Source organism: Mycteria americana, chromosome 3 (assembly GCF_035582795.1).
Source record: "Mycteria americana isolate JAX WOST 10 ecotype Jacksonville Zoo and Gardens chromosome 3, USCA_MyAme_1.0, whole genome shotgun sequence".
NCBI classification, from domain to species: Eukaryota; Metazoa; Chordata; class Aves; order Ciconiiformes; family Ciconiidae; genus Mycteria; species Mycteria americana.
Window position 1 is genome coordinate 7,269,090 of NC_134367.1, and position 22,409 is coordinate 7,291,498.

At 40.5% G+C, this 22,409-nt stretch overlaps 1 protein-coding gene across 2 annotated transcripts in view; it reads left to right on the forward strand.

Moving 5' to 3' along the window:
• Positions 1–22,409, forward strand: part of CD2AP (CD2 associated protein) — an 86,445-nt gene that overhangs the window by 1,215 nt on the left and 62,821 nt on the right. The window lies entirely within an intron of this gene.

A 22,409-nucleotide genomic window follows, 5' to 3' on the forward strand; every position in this document is an offset into this window, starting at 1 on the left:
ATTTAAGCTTTTCAAGTGGAAGCATACCTGGGTTTTGTATAGCTGTGCTTCCTCCACCTCATGCATAAAACGAAGGGAAGAAGTGCATGGTGTGCAGATAAATGTGCAGTTAGTGAAGCAATATGCACTGTTCCTGACTTGTGTTCCTCCTGATTATAAAGATGTGATTTCAGTGTTTTTGTTTTAAGGAAGGCTGTCTTACGTGGTCAAAGCACACTTAAAATGAAGTCTAAAAATGGGAAGTGAAGTTGGTGCTTTAGGTTCTGATACAAACCAAATTCTGAAGAACTCACTTTTTGATGCTTTCTGTGATTGTTCAGAATAGGTAAGAATTACCATTTCTTTCTTTTTGGGCTGCATTGTCTTACTTGCAAGCGAGAAGTGCCTACCCAGGTCATTGCGGTGACCTGCGATGGTAGTTCCTATAGCGTAAAGGTTTAGTATGCTAATTAAACATTTTGAACTCAGACTCTAATGCTGAAATGTGAAATACTGGAGGATTTACTTATGGTAGGTCTGGGTTATTAAAATTATTAGTCTGCAGTCGGGAATACTGTATAAGACCATTAATAAAGGACTGAGTCCAGTTTATGACTAATGATTACTATATGACATTTTTATGTATTTTTTCCTTACCTTTCCTTTTCTTAAGCGTGGATTTTTTCTCTGCCTCTTCTGATTACAGTAGTGGGCATATTATTACTGCTCCAGAGGTGACTGAATTGAGTGGGTGCATACACTCTGTGTCAAGTATTGTTACTGCATGGGTTGTTAGAACCATAACAATTGCTGTGCATGGACAATTATAGACCTGTTTCTGCCAAAACACTGGCAAACCTCTATAAATGATTGCAGAATGATCCCAGAGCCTTTTAAACAGATTTTCTAGGAAGGTGTTGTCCTTTATTCAAATTTTCAAGTGTTACTCTCTTGTGGCTGAAAGTAGGGAGGAATGTAAAGTAAAACATCTCTAAAAATAGGAGTGGAAAAAGAACTAACTGTAGTTTGCACTGCACTCGCTATATTTAGTGATGGCCTCACATTTACCTTGAGAAGTTATTATTTGATTATTTTATTAATGGTGTCATAGTAAAGCTTGGTAAGAGATTGTTTGTCTTTTAAGTCAGCTTATGAAAGAGATCTTACATGTAAGAGGTGGCTTGGAGGGGACCGTTGAGGTATCTGTTTGACAAACTCAATCAAGGGTTTCTGAGATTTATGGGGAAGTAAGAACGGGGCAGCATGACTCTGGAGGAACCAAAAGGAGAAAGGCAGAAATACCAAATGCCTTGGAACAGGTTCTTCTATGTTCTTGTAGTAGCTGGAGATTAATGTGGCAAGAGCACGTGTCATTCAGGCACTTGAAAGGTGGGGAGGAAGATGTTATCAGAGGTGACAAACACTAAACCATACAAAGTTACTAGTAATGCCCAGTTATATGCGTAAGCTCCGTCATTATAATTCTTTGCCTTCTGTACTAGATTAATCATCTGGATTCAATATATGGCTCTACAAATAGATAGAGAAATGGATTAATTAAAGGAAAAAAATGTATTCAGATGTTCTGGGGAAAAAACTTTGAATCAATTATCTTTTTGCCACCTTGGGTTGATATTCACTTAGAGGAAGGTAGAGTTCCATGTATCGGTGCATTGTAACATCTGTCCGGTTTGCTTCTATGGTTCAATAACAGATAATTTTCCTAATTATAGTTGAGAAACGGTTTGATTATACAACTTGCGTGTTAACAGGAAGGTTGAGCTAAATTTGCAGTGTCCAACTAATTTTTTATGAAGTCACACTAAGAAAGAAATAGTCCAGCAACAGTTGATAAATTGCCACAGCGGTACACTGAAATCTACTGGCCTTCTGTCAGTATCATCTTAGCTATATACCTTTCCCCCACCTCTTTTTTTTTTTTTTTTTCCAAAAACTTGTGCAAGCTTTGATTTGTGGTTCGCACGAGTTACTACATTTGAGTTTGCTGCATTTCATCTTTAGAAAATGTTATAACTTTGGAATACTTTAAGAAGCCGGATATACTTCTTCATTGCTAACAGAATGAGTACAAATATATGTAAATATATTTGGTCTACAGAAACTATTTAGTAAGTTCATTGAACATTAAACTTGTGTGAAGCCTTTTGCTTTCTTCGCCTTCATGTTGGCAACAGCAAAAAATCTGGAAGGTTTTTGTAAGACTGAATACTTCTAACATACTGTCACAGGGACAGTGACAGATTGTTTCAGTATTCACTAGTAGTATTACAAGAACCAATTAAAACATTACTTCAAGGTTTTTCCTCTAACTAGTTTTAAAAACAAACAACTAAAAAACAATGAAGGAGTAGTATAGATCAAGAGTTCTTCAGCTTGTATTTTTACCAAGAAATATGTACAGTTGAACTTTATTCACAGTAAACTACTGAAGAATAAGATGACTTAATCAGAAGTACAAGTTATTGCAACCCTTCTGTACTAGGGTACTCGACGAGCCTAATGTTGACAGACCAACTGTACTTGTACTGGCAATGTTGAGCGAAGTGCTTTCTTATTATCATTTTCTTTTTTCTAGACAAAACTATAAGGGAAGATGATGGAAAGTTGACCTCTGGAAGAGAGGTTCCTAAGCTACTGGGAAACCAAATTACAATAACTGGGAAAAGCTGATGGATACTGGGTTTAGGTCAAGGTAGAGGACAAATCCTATCAAAAGATGCTAGAGATTCTGTCAGCTCAGCTCTTGCCTTTTTTGTTTTTCCAGAAATGTAAGAGCTTCTGTCTGTGGGGCAGGTAGGGAGGAAAAGCATATGGAAAGCAGGTCTGTCGTGGAAAGTTTTTTTTTTTTTTTTTTTTTTTATAAAAAACCTGTGGTCTGGCAATTAGCGATTTATGGACTTGCTCAAAGGTGTTTGTACTTCCACCGGACCTTTTTTATAGATAGGGATGGACCATCAGGGACTTGTACAAAGGAGGACAAAGAGGAACATGGCTCTTGCCCTCCACGACTACCTGTGGCAGTGAGAGTCCCTGTTTAGCATGAATGGGGGTGTGTGGGGGAAACACGTCCGTTCAGCTTGAGTTTTTTTCCCTAAAGCTGCTGTTTGTTCTGCCTGACTCCTTTGTATTTTTGAGAAATGGTGGATGATTGATTGGTGGCTTCTACTTTCCTTGGGTGCCAGCCATTCTGGGTGCTGGTCACTTTTACTGGATGTTTATTTTAATTTTGATAGCAATTTTGTCTTGTTGTGGAGAGTTGTTCAGGACTGAGTATGTGTTATTCAAGACTTAACTCCATGCAAACGTAATTATGTTTGCCATCGTGGTTTCTTTTGTTTTCCTGACAGTTCTTAGAGTTTTTGTTTCAGCTAGGTAGGATCTTCTGTTTGAAGTCTCTTCATCTTCGCTGGCCTTCTTAACTCCGTTGTCTGCCTGTGTTAAGTTTTTTTTGTCCCTTAATGGATTTTTGTTGCATGAACACAGGAAACGTGTGGTCGGGCACGCTGTACTGTCGGGAGCGAAGCAAGGCGGCTTCCCGGTCTGTCCCTCTCTGGCTGTCATAGCTCTGCTCTTCCCATCCATTTTGCTTCCTTGGAGATGCTGTCACATACGACTGACTGGTGGTCCAGTATTTTGCTAACCGGGTTTCATAAAAATGGTTTGTTAGGAAAGAGCATGAATGAAAGTGCTTAAAGTGACTTAGGTCGTCTTGACAGAAGTGGGTAAGTCAATCAGGTGAAACTTGTTGCTAGTGGGTCTGGGGTGTAGCGATTTCTAGCAGCTAGTCCAACCTGTGATTACCACCTGGGCACTTAAAATGTGTCTCTGGTCCACTACAGGGTTTTAGCCCTTTTCTTCTGTTCCTTTTAAAGTTTGGTGTTTTTTTTTTTTAACTGGCTTACTACATTTTGTAATATAGTTAAATTATGCTCAACTTTTTCTTCCCTGACATCCTTCCTTTTCATGAACATTGCTTTTCTCTTCTGCTCTGAATTGTGAATTTGCTAATGATCTAAAATATGTCCCACTCCCTGTGAAGGGGATGCTTATGCCTTTGCTGTCCCTTATCTTCTTGGATGTGCAGTGATGCAAAATAGTTTTATGGAACTTTGTCGCTGTGACGGTGCAAGCATAACCCTGCTTGTGCATCGCCCTCGTCTGTCCTGTCACACTGGCTGTTAGCAGGGCTGAAGTACTAAAACTAGCTGTTCAGTCACCTCTTTCCTAGAGTGATCCCTTGCTATGTTAAATAAAAGCATACCAAAGATTTAATTTTGATGCTAGCCTTGCTTTGAGCAGGATGTTTGCCTAGATGGCCTCTGTACATTCCTCTCACCCTAGATTATATTGTATTTCTTAGCGTAAACTTCAGTTCATTTGAATAATGTTGTGACGCCAGCACAGCTGTGTACTTTCTCTGACTAATGCCAACAAGTATTTTTGGGTGGAATTATGTTATATTGCTCTACCCGTATGCAGAATTTACTTTCTTTATATAAAATCAATATGAAATATTGCTTCTTCAGAAATCTTGAATGAAGAAAACGAAGTGTTCTAGATATTTTTGAACAGCAGATCTACATTTCCTGAAAAAATTAAGACCTGCCACTGCCAGAGTCCTAAATCAGACTGAAGGAGAAGTCACAGTATGTGTCTGTCTGCCAAATGAGTTAAATCTTTCCACTTTTGGGGTGATGTACGCTGGAGAGAATATTATGTGAGGTCATTTAGAATATTAAGTTAACTTTTTTTTAAAAGGAATATATATTGCCTATAACATGCTTAAGGTATTAGGCAGGATTGCTTTCAGTGGAATAAATTAGAATCTAATATTTTGAATTATTTTAAAAAAAATGAACCATTTTCCTTTAATTTCAGCAAGTTGGACAATGCTGACTTGTGATGTTACAGGAGAGGGTTGCAGTTGGAGCTCTCTGCTGAACTCTGGAGAAGGAAGCAGGGATCTGTTCACTTGTGTGCCTTAGTGCTGAAGAGCTTTGTGATTGTAAACTTTGAGTTTAAACAGCTTTGAGTAAAACAGCTTATGCTGTTTTCTTAACAGTACCTAAATTGCCATGAACATGATACTTTGTGACAGTAGAGGAATACGTAAATGGTTTTGGAATTCAGCAGTACTAGGTAATCTCTTTTTTTTATATATTTTTCTCTTTTTATTTAGCTTCTGCAGCAGCTGAGTCTCAGCTGCTGTGAATAGATTTTTGTGGATTGGAGTTATTAATGATTTTTATTTTAGTTTTAAATTAAGAAGGCAGTTTTGCCTGAGTTCCTGGAAACTTGCCTGACTTACCATTTAAAGACAACTCTTAAGTCATCAGTTTCTACCTCTTGGATAAAATTACTAAGTGGTCAGTCTTAGTCAAATGTTTTTGACTGTATATATAGCTTGAGCTTTTTGAGCTGGTGCTGAAATAAAGTCTCGCCTTCCACTTACCTCTGGCTAGTGAGTATTGTCCTCTTCCCTTGCTTGTACGAGCCGAGTCTTCCGAAACTTCCCTGTCTTCCTGGATTAGCTTTCAGCCGGGCTGGCTCTCCAGAAACTGAAACTAAGCTCATGGCTGCAAGAAGAGCGAATGGAAGCAGGAGGAGGGTGAGGATGCTGCTTGCAGCGGTGTCAGCTGCAGCACATTTACAGCAGTCATAGAAGTTGTGCCTGAAATTATTGCCTTCCAATTTTAGCTCTTTAGTTCAATTGTGGATTTTGTGGAAACATACCAGTTTACCTTAATTCTAAGTAGTTGGGTTTGTTTTTTTTTTCCCAAGCTGCATTGTTTCTCCATTTTTCAGGAAAAATACAAAAGCAGAACAACTTCTCAGAATGGTTCAAGTCGTTTCCACTCAATGTGTCTTTGGGACTGGGGAGAGAAAAGTTTCCATCTTTGCTGCTTGAAGAAATGAAACCACTAGTTTTATGAAGTTTACACTCTCTAGTAAAGGAGAATCACATCACTTGACTCTGAGCTTGTATCTTTAGTTATGAAAGGATTTGTTTTAAGGCTGCTTTGCATGTAATCTCTCTTCTCCTGAAGTCATCCTGTGGGTGCAGTTTCACGCTGTGCTTCAGCGGAGATAACTTTAGGCCGCTGCCAAAAAGGGCCAGGGCTTTGTGATGCCTCTTCCTGGCTTGCTATGGCTCTAGTGGTTGTGAGTCCATGGCGTGAGCTGATAAGCCAGCTGGTGTGGAAGAAACTCTTGTGCCAGCTTTGCCATCATGTCAGCAAGCTGAATGGCTTTACTCTGCAGTCATTAGCTCTTGTGCAGGAGAGTGGATGGGACTATGTTTCAGGAGCCAGGGAAGGGAGAGTGTTTCTCCTTTTCCATTTTAGCCTGCAGTTACTTTGCACTAGATGCAAACTGAAATTTCATAAGCTTCTTCTGAGTGTCTGTGTTAATTGTGCTCCTTAAGTGTTCATGATCCAGCAAAGTGATTATTTCACAGCTTTCTTGTTCCTGATTTTTAAAATGCTTTTTTTAAAACTCCTTGTCATCCTCCCCCATCCATTTTTAGCCAGCCAAGTGCCCTTTTTAAACCGTGCCTCTAACTTGCATTCTTTTTTTATTGGTTTAATAATACCTTTAAAGAGAAAACAGTTCCGAAACAGCTAGAACTTGTTATTGAGGTGTTTTTTGTATTTCTGTGGATTTTGGGTTTTGGTTGTCCTCAGTAATGTGTATGCTTTGAGAAGAAGACCAAGCACAGTATGAAGAAAAAAAAAAAAGCCTCTGTCCTTCTGTAGCCTGATTTTCTGCAGCTGGGCTGGACTTTAATGTTCCCATCACTGAAATGCTTTTATGGCGTTTGGCTTACTTAGTACTGTCATAAATCAATAAATATTAACTAGAATAAACGAATAAACCTGCCTAAAACTTAAGGTAAATTATACTCCTGTTTGCAGTCATTTTAACATCTGAATGTTTCTATTGGGGAAGTTATTAACTACCATAACAAATTGCCAAAGGAAGTACTAGATCCATCATTTCTTGATATGGTCAATCCCCTGGATGATGCCCATATCAGTGCATTCTTTAATCTTCCCTTTTGGCAGATTTAGTGATCATGTGTCCATGGGATGATCTAGTTCAAGACACTGGCCACAGTTGAATCCAACTGGAAGAGAACCAGCTAGCTGATTTGGCAGCAAACTAAACCGGCACACCCTGGAGCAGCACAACTGCGAGACCAGCACAAGGGAAGAGGCAGCAGCATGGGAACGAGTAGGCAGAGAGCGTGCAGGGTCACTCCTTCATCCTCAGATTGTTGGATTAGGTGTAAGAAACTGTTCTCTGTAAATGAGTAAAGCAACTGTTCCTGAAAAGCAGAGCCCATCTGTTTCGTTTCCTAAGTGGTTAAGTGAAGAATATTCTTTTGTTCAGAGTTTTTAGTGCAAGACTTCACGAATTTAGCTAGATTTGCAAGCTGCCTGGGAATGTCAGCAGTTTTGGATGACTCTCTGAAGAGTGGGCCATGGGCTGTTTGAAAGCTCCCAAAGAACACGTCTTTTTGGGTTCGTGCTGTTCTGAAGCCAGGTAAAGTGAGATGCCATTCTGAAATGGGGGCAGTGGAAGTACTGAGGGGAGTAAGTCTTTTGTAGACAGGACAAAAGCAAATATGTTAATCCCATACTGTCACAGGTATGATAGACAAGGAGACAGCAGATCTTTCAGAAAAGTGCAAACAGCAGAATAAAGTCCTTTTATTAAGCATAAACTATTATAAACTGCTGGTTTGCTCTTGAAAATCAAATACAGTGCTTTGTTTGCCTGACTCAAACTATGCGTGGTACCAAAAATATACCTTGTCCTTCAGCACAGGGAAGGAGAGTTTGTCTGTGAAGTGGAAGACAGTAGTTAATGAGAAAATATTAATGTAATGTTTTTATGAGAAGCCGAAGTATAACAGGATCTGCTTTTACTGCATACCAATATCTGTGTAAGGATGTGGTGCAGGGAAGTGGGGAAATTGGAAACCATCTCGGATGAATCCCTTCGCAGCCTGAGGAGAGCTTGAAGGCATTGCCTGTGGCTGTGTGTGCTATAGGGCTGTATGTGAACTAACGGTGTGGTTGTTCTCAAGTAAAAGCACACTTGAGAGTGCGTAAAATTGTGTCCTCTAATTTTCATGTGTTCATCTTCTTATTAGATGCTTATTTTGTGGGAAGAGGGTTTACTCTTTCAATCTTAATGCTGCATCCTTACTGAGAGCAAATCATAAAATATATAGATATGGATTGTAATGTAAATGGCTTCTAATGTGTAGATAGTAGAAGAAAACCTGCCCTGGTAGATAACTACTAACAGGAAGCCTCTGGCTTGATGAATAGCAGACAAAATAAAGCTGTTTATGAAACATGAGATGTGCTGTCAGTAGAGTGAGACACAGCCTGCCATCTCCATGCAGCAAGATGGCCATGCTGATTTCCTACCAAGACAGAGTTGCTGGATCTTGATGTGCACTGCTGTATCATGCTTTTGCAATTCTGAGCAGTGATTGAAGTGGTAAATCCTGACCCCTGTTTTTTAAAAAGCTGAGATTATATTGCTGATTTTTCTCTCCTCTTGGTTTTACTTTTTTTGTGTGTAGTTGGGTCACCAGGGTTGTACCCGGTAGTTGTGAAATCCATGGGGACAGTCAAAAGGATTTCCTTTGTGTTTCTGGAATCCAAACTACTACTTCAAGGTAATGTGTTTGGAATGGTGGAGGTGTGGGTTAGCCTTCTATGAACTTGCGTTCTGGTGCTTTGTCTCCTGACCGAAGCGACCGGTATCCCTTGCCCCAGACAGCTTTTCATAACCTCCCGTAATGCTTCTGCTCCCTCCCCAAATTCTTCAAATACCGATCGTTCTGTGTTGCTATCAATTAGCTGTGCAAGACACAGCACATGCTGTAGCTGCTTCCAAGCTGCATATTTGGTGATTAGCCAACCATTAGGTTAAAAGAGCAGGAGCGTTGGGGCAATCCTGAAGTCTTTTCCTCATGGAGGACTGTGATTTGGGTGCTTCAGTGCTGACTCTGGAGGAAAAAAAAAAAAAAAAACAACCAAACAAAAAAAAACCAACAAAAAAACCCCAAACAAAACCCTGTGCAGCTCTTATTTTTGAGACACTACTCTTCTGGCATGTTTCAGCCAAATGGGTGTACAGGGGAAAAATTATTGAGAGTGAAGCAGAAGGATAGCCTGATACGGATGCTCATGCGAGCCTGGTTTCTTCAAGTGCTCAAGATTATGTTCAGGTACCTGAAAAAACCCACAGTGAATGAGAGGAGGGTGGTTGATGTGCTGCAGTAGTACTGGGGGAATGGGCCAACAGGAACCTCCTGCAGTTCCAAAAAGACAAATGCATAATCCAGCACCTAGGAGTGAACAACCTTGCTGCCTACCAGGTGGCACAAGCAGGACAGTAGCTAGCAGGTCATGGGGAGTGGTTGTTCCCCACTACCTGGCACTCATGAGGCTCTCTTTAAAATACTGTGTCCAGTTTTACTCCTCTTTCCCCTCAAATGCAGGGGGGATACCAACAAACCGGAGAGTCGAGTGTGGTTAGGAGGCTAGTGCATATAGTGTGCAAGAAGTTGGTCTAGCCTGGAGAAGAGAAAGCCATACTCTCCTTGGAGGCACAGTGAAAAAGTGTAAATCAATGGCTGCAAGTTAGGACAATGGTAATTCCTATTGAATATAATGGGGAAAAACTGTTATGAGAATTTAATACCAGCAAAGGTGCCCAGGGTGGCTGTTTTATCTCCATCCTTTGAAGCCTTTCAAAATTTAGCTGGACAATGCCTTGAGGGACTTGATTTGACTTTGAGGTTAGCCTTGTTCTGACCAGTTTGGTGTAAGCAACCTCCAGAGGTCCCTTCAAACCTTGTTTTTCTGTGATTGGAAGTATTGCAAGCCATGCAGGTTTAAATCATGGTCTTAATAAGATATGCTTAAATCCTTCTAAAATCAAGTTACAAATGGGTGTTTAAAGGACTTGATCTCCTAACTTTTAGAAAAAATTGCTTCATTAGCTCAATTATAATCTCCTTTAAAACTATCTGATTGAGACTGTAGGGTGCCCTTGAGCATTTGCGGTTTCGACTGACTTTTGTAAAAATCCATTGCATAAGGATTACTCTCTGTGCTTTTCAATCAACAGTTCAGTTTTTGTATTGACTAATATGTCCACGCTAAAAAGTAAATTAACTTTATTAATGCCATAATTAGTGGACCGTCCTGACAGCATGAACTCAGATAGGAACACTTGTCCGTGTTTTAATGCTAAGCATATTTTGTGGGTTTTGCAAGGCCCCAATCTGGGACCATTCAGACTATTGCATCATGCCTGTTTTTAAAGATGAAGGGAACACTTTGTGCATGCTCCGAATGATGCTTTTAAGTTTCCATAAATTTATTTTAAAGCCAGATTCTTGCCATGTTTGCAGAAATACTAATTATCATTCTGAATTAGATATGTGCCAAATTGTAGGCCATCTACCAAAGCATTTTTGCATTTTTTTTTTCTTTTTTTTCTAGAGCGTGAAAGGAGTTTTCTTTTGGTTTAAACCCAAAAGGCTTTCAGAGACTTTCTTGTTTTTGTAACTCATGAATTTGTAACCTGGAGCTATGATCATGCTGTCGGTTTTGGCTAAAAGAGTCCTGAAAAAAATGTGCAGGCAGGAGGAGCTGAAGCTTCTGTAGTAACATGGGGTCCTGATATTGAAGGAAGGAAACTTTTATAAAATTAAAATGCAGATTTTTTTTTTTTTTTTAGGAGGAGGATGACTTTGTAAAAAGAATTCAAACTAAGATAAGCAACAGAGTCTTCAGCTCTTCAGCTTCAAATGTATTTTTGTGAGCTAATTATCTAGCAGAGGTTTTAAGGGAAAAACCTATAAATATGGTGTTGACCCTGTGGTACTTTTACTGCTTATTTAGTGCTTTGGATTTGAACTAAATCTAAATGAGGTATGATCTTTTTGTTCTTCAGAGCTTTTTGTCATGGCTTTGTTTTAGCAGCTTTTGTAATTTGGTGTTTTGTGACTCACATTGAATGTTTTGCCAAATAGATGTTATAAAATTAACTTAAGGGAAGGAATGGAGGAAGAGGCGTAAATCTATATATGGAACAGTGTCTGAGTCATAACGTTAAAAAAGCTCACCACATTTTCTTAAGTACATTCCCCTGTGCCCTCTAAGATCCCTGGTTTTCTCTGCATATTAAATTAATAACAGTTTTTCACCTTTGCTTGTGAAGATATTTGCTACCTTTCCTGCAGGCGTCGCCTCTCATTTCCAGGCTGGTTTCTTGCAGTGAGCTCTACTCAGAGTGAAGGAAATAGCAAGTAGCACAAAGTATAACTTTCTGCTTAACAGAACTTCCCAGGTGAAACACTTTGACCTCTTCTGTCCTTACAAGGTGGTATTGAATACCTGTAGGTGGTACAGATTTTACTTTAATCCTTCCTATTTTATGTCTTCTCTTGCTGTGAAAGGAGGAATCTAGCTGTTCCTGCTCATAGAAGCAAGGGGGTAAATCAAATCCACAATTTTAACATTTAAGTTTGCAACAGAGTTTCAGACAAGTATTTCTGGAACATTGGAGAAGGCATGATTTGACGCTTCTTCCAGAGCTGGTTTAATGTACCTGCAGCGAGAAATGTCACTAAACCACTTTTTTTGCAGCTGGCTGGTAATGATGACTTACAGTCTACAGGATACAGTTGAATTATGAGGGTATGTGTGGGAATGATTTGCTTTAGGGAAGTGAAAATCAACAAACTTTTAATTTTTCAAGTGTGTTCAAACACAGTGGTAAGCACTAGAATGCACTCTAGAAAATTACAGGAGCCTGGAGTAGGAAAATGAGGCATGCATGGTTTGCATCTTTAATGCTTCAAGACAGGCTGCTGGGCAGGATTTCTGCTATGCTGTTTAATTTCCTTCACAAAGTATCTTGCTAATTGTACCAGAGCCAGCTTGAGAAGGCAGTGTTTGAGATGGTTACTGTTAGAATGCAGTAAGTTTCTCATTACTTGAAATAGTTTGGGAGGAAAAGTGTACATTTTTTTACAGTTTTCAATTGTTCATTTTCCTAATTACTTTAGCCATTCTTACTGGACTGTAAAATTAGACACAATCTTTTATTAAAAATGTGTGGTGAGTCATTTCTTGGAGAATGCAGCATTCACTTGCCCAATCTAAAAATGCCAGGATCCAGGGCAGCTTCTAGATGGACAAGTTCTGTGCTAACAGAACCAAGGCTCCTGGCTTTCAACTGTCTCATGGGTACACTGCTATTTTTGTTTATTTTCCTTTTTTTAGGCAAGCTATTGCTGTAGAAGGATTGTTGCTCTAATCAGAAAATATTTGTGCTAGAACGGGGTGATGCAGCATACAGCAAATTATAAAAGGAGTAAGGAAAAATAGCAGACACTGCAGGATGGAAAGAAAAAAAGATGAAAAAGGCAAAACTTTACTCAAATTGCCCTATCACTGGCTTTGACAGCGAAAGAAGCTGGGATCATACTGTCTGAGAGTTCATGATTGAGATGTCAGTGGCATAGCAGCAGGAGAGTATTTTTGGGAGGAGTGTTCAGTGGCTGAAATTAATTTCAGTTTGGCCAACTTCTGCAGAGTTGCCTGTCAGCTGTAGATGTAAAATCGGAAGTGTGAGAAACCTTAACGAGGGATCTGACAGATCTTGTGGATCACCAGAAGTCTGTGAAAGTCTCGGGTTTTCTCTGAAAGAGAACATGCTAAAGCCAGTTACTGATGCGTTCTTTTATTTCTATGATATATCTAAAACCTAGGTAAAATCTCATCAAAAGATATTTGTGTCTGAATCACAGAATGGTTTGGGTTGGAAGGGACCTTCAAAGATCATCCAGTCCAATCCCCCTGCCCTGGGCAGGGACATCTTTCACTAAGATCAGGTTGCTCAGAGCCCTGTCCAACCTGATCCTGCATGCTTCCAATGATGGGGCATCCACAGCTTCTGTGAGCAACCTGTTCCAATGTTGGTCTCGCCACCCTCACAGTAAAGAATTTCTTCCTTTGTCCAATGTAAATCGACCCTCTTTCAGTTTAAATCCAATGCCCCTTGTCCTACCACTACAGGCCTTGGTAAAAAGTCTCTCTCCATCTTTCTTACAAGCCCCCTTTATATACTGAAAGGATGCAATAAGGTCTCCATTATCATTAGAAGGTATAAAATGCGGTGGGGCCTCATACTTCAGCAACATAACAGAGCTACCTTTTATTGCAGCTTGTTCTAATTATTTTTTTTTCTAATTGTTTCTTCTTCTAATTATTTTTTTTTCCCTTGAAGCTCATAGTATTTAATCAAAATGGGAAGCTGACAGTAGCTGGGCTACTGATGCTGAAGTTTGGGCAACCAAGGGCCCAAATGTGATACTGGGTATTGTGAGACTTAAACAGTGTGTTTGAAACTTGTTCTGCTGGTGTGGTTTTTTTTTTCTGTTTGGTTCCCCCCCCCCCCCATGTGTGTGTTTATTCTGACTTCGTTTATTTTTTTTTTTTTAAAAGCTATCTTTAGAACAGTATAAAATACCCTTACTGTAAGCACTGGAGAGTACTCACTAAGTTTCTAACTGATCTGGTAAACCATCACATATATCCAGCACCTTTTTGGTGGTGACTTGTGATAGAAAAGATACGCTGTATTCCTGAAGAATGATATATTTTCTTGAAAACCAGTGCTATGGTCTTTGATTGGAAAGACTTTGATTTTTTTTAAATTCCCTTCTAAAAAGAATTTTTTTTAATCTGATAAGAGGAAGGGGGCCTGGGGCTAGAAGACTGAGCTGCCCCAGCACAGCGCTGCATGAATGCGAGCTCAGATGGGGATGATGCTTGTCTGACCAGCTCTTATGCTGAGAAAGTGGAAAGAGGGCTTCTTGGGAATTTGTCCTGACTCTGCAGCATGGTGGCTGCTTGCCATGGCTCATCTAATGCTGCATCAAACCTAATGAGCTTTCTGAGACGTGGGGTGTGTTGGAGCGAGTATGAAGGCTGTTGCTTCAAATGGAGCAAATCCTGTTGGGATCCAAACTGAGTCCCTGCTGGGTGGCAGCAGGGTGTTCGTGGTGCTCCCAGAGTCTGGGTGGACACAGCTGAGCTGGTTTTATGTAGAATCAGCTTGGGTCCAGCAGTGTGTATTTGTTTGTATTGAAGGTGTCTTTATTGCTTGAAAGCAATGTTTTTTTTGCCCAGCAGCTGAGCTAATAAATTCTACAGATTTAGGTTCTGTGTCTTTGAAATAATCCACTACTGGAATAATCAGTTTACAGCAAATTGGGAATTAATTGTTTATGCTTAAAAGAAAATGTATGTAGAACAGCATGAAAATCTTTCAGTGCCATTGGCATTGTGTTGTTTTATTATAAACTAATGAAAGAATCCTGATGGCTCTTGGCACTTTGCTTAAAACAAGACCTTAAGTTAATGTTTGAATATATGAGGTTGGTATTAGCTTAAACTGCAGAGTGCCTCCTCTGTCTCTTCTCTTCCTTGTGGCAGCAGAAGCTTGCTTGGCTGGCATATAGGAGATCAAAGCTTTAGGAACAGGAAGCAATATGACTGTTTCAATAGAGTGCTGTTTACCAGGACTGGAGCTGGCATGACTGGTATGGCTCATTTGGGAGTAGGCACAGGTAGAAATGGCTCTGCTATGTGTCACTGCTATTTCTGAGGCTGTACAGGAGGTGCCTGACCTCCTTTTGAGCTACTATGAAGGCAGAACTTCTTACTAGTGACACTTTCAGTAGTCTTCATGACGCAACTGTTTTACAAGTCCTCCACGTGGAGCATGAACATGGTGGCTCCACATGGCGCAGCTTGGTTAAGTGTCTGCTGTTCTGTATAGTGTGACTTAAACCTATTGACTTATTGAAGGCTGTGGTGAACTCTGCTGTCAAATGTGTAGACTGCATGCTCTCCATTAGTTAAATATAATCCCTCCTTGTTCAATTTCTTAATAGCTTGGAACTGCATCCCTACCATTAGAGTTGACAGGAATCTGGTGGCCTCGTATTGTTTATGTATTATGTTAGGATGTGGTCTCATGGCAGATTGCAGCTATGTGTAAAGCAGCAAGTGGTGAGGAGCAAGATGAGTGGATCCGTAGGGGGGAAACTGCTGGTGTTAGGGACCTGGTATTCATATTGCATGTTTTGGATGTTTTTATATCATCCTAGTTCTAGTTGCATCCCATGGACTTAATGCCTATTAAAGATTAGCATGCATTAAGCGTGTTCCTGGGCTGCATATCTTTGATTTAGTTTCAGTGGAACTGCTCCACATTGTGAACTGAAGCATGGTAAATGAGGATGATTTGGAGCTTCACTGAGAAGCATACTCCTGATCCGGACTGTAACAATGATGCAGATGTTGATCTAAGCTGTGTTTGGTGCAATCCTGCTCCTCTGACCCTGCAGTGAGCCATCTTAGGGAGATAAACTTGCAGAAAGTTGGCACTAAATAGTTTTCTCTCAGGCTGTTTTCTCTTTATCTGACTCACCAGTAGTATAAGTAAGTACCGATTTAAGTGTAGAGCAGGCTGAAGGGACCATGTGAATGCACGCAGAAGAGAGGATGGGATTACAGCATCCCTGGGTTATGATATCTTGGAAGTACAACTTTGCAGGTTTCCCACCTTCCACTAGTGAGGTAGCTGTCTTGGGCACCATGAGAAGGAAAGAAGGAAAAACATATAGTGTTTCCATCTGTCCAAGGTTCAGTCTCTAGGCTGTTTCTTGTGCTGATGGCTGTTGAGGGGTGAAAGGAAGGGAGGTACCTTTTTGCACAAGACCAGTGGTCAGAGTGGTTTTCCTAATAGTGGGAAATGTGAGGCACTTCCCTCCTCAGTGTGAGGAAGACCAAACCCACATCTGTACCCCAAAAGAATCCTTTGATCTTTGGGGAACTGGTTATTATGGTCATTGTGGGTCATTTTGTAAACAGGAGAGTGCATCACGGGAGCAGATGCAGAGTGCAGAAGGAGCCTGGCTGCAGAGCAGTGGAGGCTCTTGGCCAGGAGGGATATGTCTTAGGTTGCCAAACCGTGGTGCTCACCTTGTGCATGTGTCTTACCAGGAGAGCTTTGCAGGACAAAACTCATGCAGTTTTGGAAGCAGGGGCTAGAATTTTAAGGGCAATGGGGAGTCCACCAGCTCTCTCTATTTGAGCATATGGGTTGTCATCAGTGACTCACGTCAGGGTAACAGGGAATTATGTGGTGTTGAAGTGGAAAAAAAACATTCTTATAACCACTACTTATGTTTAACACTTAGGGAGGTGTTTTCATTGTTCAGCATTTAAACATCTGAACTACTTTTTCAGTGTTAACATCTGTCTTCAGTGGCCAAACGTATACTATGGTATTACTATTAAAACAGCTGGAACTCTTATATCTCACAAATTGTAGGAATATTTCTGGGGGAAAGCAATTGGAAGGAGCTTTCTCCTTCAGTCCAACACCTGATTTTGAGACAGTTGTGAAGAAAAGTATGATAGTTAAAAGGATAAGATTGTGTCTTCTGTTGTCTTTTGTCTCTAGTGTAAGCTTGCTGTCTGTGATAAAACTAAATACCTTTGTAACGCTGTGTGTATGTATTCATACATAATGACAAAAAATGTTAGCTTGGTTTTATAGAAGACTAAACTTTGTTTTTTTGGGATAGATGTACAAGTGGAAATAACAGTACCTAAAGTTTGTTTCAGGCATCTAGCAACTGTCTGTTATGATAAATTGGAAAAGCAAAATCTCAGTTTCTAGCGTAACTGCAGTTCTGCTGGCAAGATGCTTCTGGAGGCCACACAACTTTCCAAGTTTCCTGTTCCAATAAATGACTTTTAATCTGAACTGACCTAAAACCTGCCTGAAGAGACCTTTATGGAGCACGGCACGCAACTCAAGCTCTTCTTGCTGCTTTGGTGTTGGACTTTGTCCCTCCAGGTCTGCTGCAAGTTTCAGCAAGGCTTCCTGAATAGCTTGAGAGTTATATGCAAAGACTTCAGTTATCCCATGAATGATTTTTTTTTTTTTCACTTCATAAGCTATTAAATGTGTTTTTCATGAGATTTATTTTATATCTGGTTTGTGTCTTTTTCTGGCTACTACAGAAAGGTCACTGGATTCTGACACTATTGTAATATCCTGAACAAAGTACCAAGAATGTGAAATTATGCTCTTTGCTGGACGAGTGTCTGACACTTGGTTATTTCTATTGAAGACACAGGCATGCTAGAATTTCAGGATATTTTCCACTCTTTTCCTTGATTTATTTATGTTGGTTTTTTTTTTTTTTTTGTAGGGCTGCCAGAGGGCCTTAGTTGCCTATAATAGCCAACTTCAGAAAAAGTCTGAGTAGCTGAAGACTTCCTTTGTTTAAAATCAGTGAAAAATCAGGGTGTTATGTGGCCATGCTTATCGGGAGGCTTGCCTTCTGCTTTGGCACTGGGATGTGGTTGGCAGAAGAGCCGGTTGTGTAAGTTTTGGAGAAGTGGAGAGTCCACCTGTGCCAGCAGTGACTGAATGCCTTATGCAGGCAGCGTTGCTATGTTGGCTAACAGCGTTAGCTATTTTGTCAAAGAGGCAGTGTGGTTAGATAGGACACTTTTTGTCTTTGCTATGGGGAACAACGTAGCCTGTAGTTGTTGACAGGGCTGACTGACGTTGTTTGGTCCATTTTATTGTTTCAACAGTCAGGTTGTCATCTTACTCAAAACCAAGAGCTGAACAGACCACTCCCATAAATCCTGCTATAACCAACTACCTTCCCCCCAGAGATGTCCAGTCAATATTTTTTTACTTAGCACCATTGATTTAATTGATCCCTTGTCCCTGAAAATGGGTCAAAACCTTCAAAAAGCACTGTCTGGGTGCTCTAATTATATTGGAAAGCTGTCATGGCTGGATGACAGAAAGCTGCCACTTAAGGTATATCTTTGGCTCGAATCAGTCACAGAATCACTGACGCTGGAAGGCACCTTTGAAGATCTAGTCCAGCTCTCCTGCTCAGAGCAGCGTCAGCTACAGGAGGTTGCTCAGGACTACGTCCAGTTGGGTTTTGAGCATCTCTAAGGAGACTACACAGCTCCTCAGGACGAACTGTTCCAGTTTTTGATCACTCGTGTGTGTGTGTGTATAAGTGGAATTTTTTCTGTTTCAGCTTGTGTCCACTGTCTCTCGTTCTTTCACTGAACACTGCTCAGTTTTCTTCTCATCGATAAGATCTCCCTGAGCCTTCTCCCAGCTCTTTCAGCCTTTCCTTGTATGAAGATACTCCAGTCCTTTAATCATCTTTGGCCCTTTGTTGGGCTCACTCCAGTATGTTCATGTCTGTCTTGTACTGGGGAGCCCAGAACAGGACCCAGCACTCCAGATGGGTCTCGCCAGTGCTGAGCAGAGGGGGAGGATCACCTCCTTCAACCTGCTGGCAATACTCTTCCTAATGCAGCCCAAGACACTGTTGGCCTTCTTTTGCTGCAAGGGCATGTTGCTGGCTCACGTAAACTTGGTGTCCACCATGTCCTCCTCTGCCAAGCTGCTTTCCAGCCAAGCAGTCCACAACCTGTACTGGTGCATGGAGTTGTTCCTCCCCAGGGGCAGGACTTGGCATCTCCCTTTACGCTTCATGAGGTTCCTGTTGGCCCATTTCCTCAACCTGTTGAAGTCCCTCTGAATAGCAGCACATCCGTCTGGTCTGTCAGCCACTCCTTACGGTTTTGTATCATCTGCAGACTTGCTGAGGGTGCATTCAGTCCCATCATCCGGATCATTAATGAAGATATTGAACAACTCAGCACTGACTTCTGGGGCACACCACTGGTAACTCTCCTCCAGCTGGACTTTTGTGTCATTGATCGTAACCCTTTGAGCCTGGCATTTTGGATGGTTTTCAGTCCATTGCACTGTACACTCATCTGGCCTGTACTCCACCAGTTTGTGTATGAGGATGTTACGGGAGATGGTGTCCAAAGCCTTGCTGAAGTTGAGATAAACAATGTCCACTGCTTTCCCATCGTCCACTAAACTACTCATTTCATTGTGGAAGGTGGTCAGGTTGGTCAGGCACGATTTCCTCTTCGTATATCTTTGCTAATTCCCACTATCACCACCCCGGTGCTCTTGAGTGGCACAGGTTCAGCTGCCTCTGATGCTTCATTGAACAAAGCTTCCAACCCCTTGAGTGCTACCAGGGCACTGAATCTGGTCCCGTGTTTCTAAATTTGTTCTGTCAGTTCTTACACTCTGTTATAACTTATTTTCTGTAATACCCTAATCAACCTGACTCTGATATGGGTTGTCATTTTTTGTTTCCTTCCCTCTTTCCTTGGTTGGAAGGATGTGCCAGGTGACATCTTATGTTTATCTTTTGAATTCTTGCCAAAACAAGGTTGCCACTTATTTGTTAGAGATCTAGGATAAAGACATTTTCTTTTCACACTGTATAGGAGGTGGTTTGTGATGGCCCATGCAGCCTGTGAAAACTCAGGAGAATGTTGTCTCCCTCTGAGGTGAGCTTTGGTCCTGCTGGATGTGCAAGAAAAGCACAAGTAACCTCACAGTGTTCGTGCTCAAGCTTGAGAAGACTATTTTTCATCCAAGACTTGGTCATTATGGCCTTTTAAGCTACAGATAATTGATTTAAATTGAGTTTGAAATTGAGAAAGCTGTGTAAAAAGCAGAGGGGGAGGTAAGATAGGTATTTTTGGTAGTTTGTGTTGCTGAGGTGTTCTGCTGCACCTTCTACCAGTTGAGACTTTCTGGTTTTTGAAAGTTTTGACCAGCTTATATTACTGCAGTCCAACTTACTGCTGACTTATTTTAGTGTCACATCTGTTCTTGAGTAAAGCTTTTAAGTGAGAACTTGAAACATTCAGTAGTATAATTCAGAAGCATTCAGAACTACTTCAAGCATTCAGAAGTATAATCCGTGGACTGACATGGCTCCTAATTATTGTTATTATAAGGAGTTGTGATTCCTTAAAAACACTTTCTGTCACCACTGAACACTGTTTTTGCTTGGGTAAATATTATACTTGAAGACCTTTCAGAGGTTTATTTAATCTGGACTGTTTTGACATTAGAATGGTTTCTTGCCCATTACACTGCAGTCCTAATTACCTGGGCAGTTCATCTACCGCTACTTGCTAATGTTGAAAACCTAAACTGGTAAGTGTTCCTCTTGAGGACCAAGTAGTAGAGAGATGTGTAGCTGCTTGCTGTTTCTGTGTCCTCACCTGAAAAAATGTATGGGATGAAACTATCTTGATATTCCCCGTGACCTCTCTCACTTTTCAGGTGAGAGAACAGAGTTTAGATCTGTTTTGCATATGTATCCATGAGAATGAGGGTGGTATTGAGTATCACTGACAAATACAAGAGGAAATTCAGCACTTAAGTCTCAAAAATAAAGCTGATACTTATATGCTGCTATTTATCTTTGGAACGCAGACTCATGGATGATGACTGGGAAGTTCTCGAGATCCTCCTTTGGTTGTTGACATGACTGAGTCCATGTTTTACAGTCTGTAAAGGTGACCAAAATGAACGTGTTGTGCATTTCAAGCACAAATATAGAAATGTTCCCCTAAGGAAATAAAGAAGCTTTTAAAGTAATTAGTTCATGTTGACATAGTGTGGCTATGATTACCTACTACTTCTGTGGAAAAAGGACCAGGTGTTTGGCAGTTCAAGTCATAGACTGCAATGCTATAAGCATTTACCATGACTGACACTGTGTTCTGATCCATTTTCCATGTTTAACTTCATAAAACTGTCCTGTAGTGTGTATATTGAAATATAATACCTGCTAATGTGCTTAAAAACAGAATTTATAATGAGAAAAATATGTAACATGGGTATTTCTTACATTTTTATGCATTTGTAAGTTTCCAAAATGGTTGGGTTGAATTGGTTGGAAGATGACATTTTTATTTCCAGACTGTAGGTGATGAATGGCAGTTGTCTTTATGATCTGTGGCTGCCAGAATTTCCTATCTGTTGGGCAATATTTCATGTCAGCCACTCAAAAACCAATTCGCTGCAGAAGCAAGACAAAACTACTATGCTTGCTGCAGGCAGTAATAGGGAAATAATGATGCTTTGAAGCAAGCTTAGAGAATACGTTTGGCAAAAATAAATGTATACACTACAAAAAGCATATGTTAGGAGTTCCAGAGTGTGTATCACGAGCAGATAACTCTGGCGATAACTTCTGTTCATAATGAGGAAAACAAATTTTCTTCCTTAAAGGAAAAAAAGCAAAACTAAGTCTTCATGTTTATATTTGACTGGCTCCTCTGTTAATGCGTGTATTCAGAAAATAGTTTGTCAGACAGATCATTCTAGCTTCTGTTGTATTCATGGCACCATCATGTAGTTCTGCTTTTTACCAAGGGTTTTCTGACCTCATCTATAGGCAGCAGAGGGATAAAGGCTATGTTGCAACATGCATGCAGCAGCACTTTTGATGAAGACTGTCCACAGGTCAGAATTATACATTGATTTAATGGAGCTGTAAGTTCAATACCAGGAAAAAAGACTGTCTCCCATTTGATTCCTTAATTTGTGAGTTAATTGTTGAATATTATCATGCACTGATAGAATAAGGAGTAAACTGGGGAAAAAACTTTTACAGCCATTCAGGATTTCTGCCTTTTAACCCTGTTGTGCTCTCGTCCTTGTGCGCGTGCGTTGTGATCTGCAGAGGAGAGGGAGTTTTCGGTGAGAACAGTGTTACATTTGGTAGTGCCTGGGTGTCCTGACTGGATTTGAGTGAGAGGAAAGATTATTTGATTGCTGCAGGTTTGTGGAAATTTCTGGCATAAACAGAATTTCTTGATGAACAAATGAGGTTTTTATTGCCAAATGAGCCTTAAGCTGTCAGTAAGCAACTCTCATGGATCTTGTGCAACAGATGGACAAGTATGTAAATACATTGCTATGCTCTGCTGAGTAAACTTAATTATATCAAAATTAAAGCTCGCTTGCTTAATATTCTGCATACAAAACCAGATGAATCTGAAGGAGGGTGCCTTTTACATGTCTGTGCAAATTAAGTTGTAGGATATTGTCAGTTGTACACCTTCTGGCTGTATTACATTTCTTGGATCAAACCCGCAAAAATATTGTGTGTGCAGCAATCAATTTTTTGCAGATATAATAGCAGATGCAAGTATGAGAATTAACAAAACGTTGCATGTATGTACCGTACATCCACAATTTGAACTTTTATCCCTCCTTGGCCCCAAATATGCGTTGAGTAACAAATGCTTGTCCTGTGGGCAATAATTAATAATTGGTAAATCTTGGGCTGGGACTTGGCGGGGTGGGGGAAGAAAAAGCACTGCCAGCAATCCCTTCCACCACATGCACAAAAACCT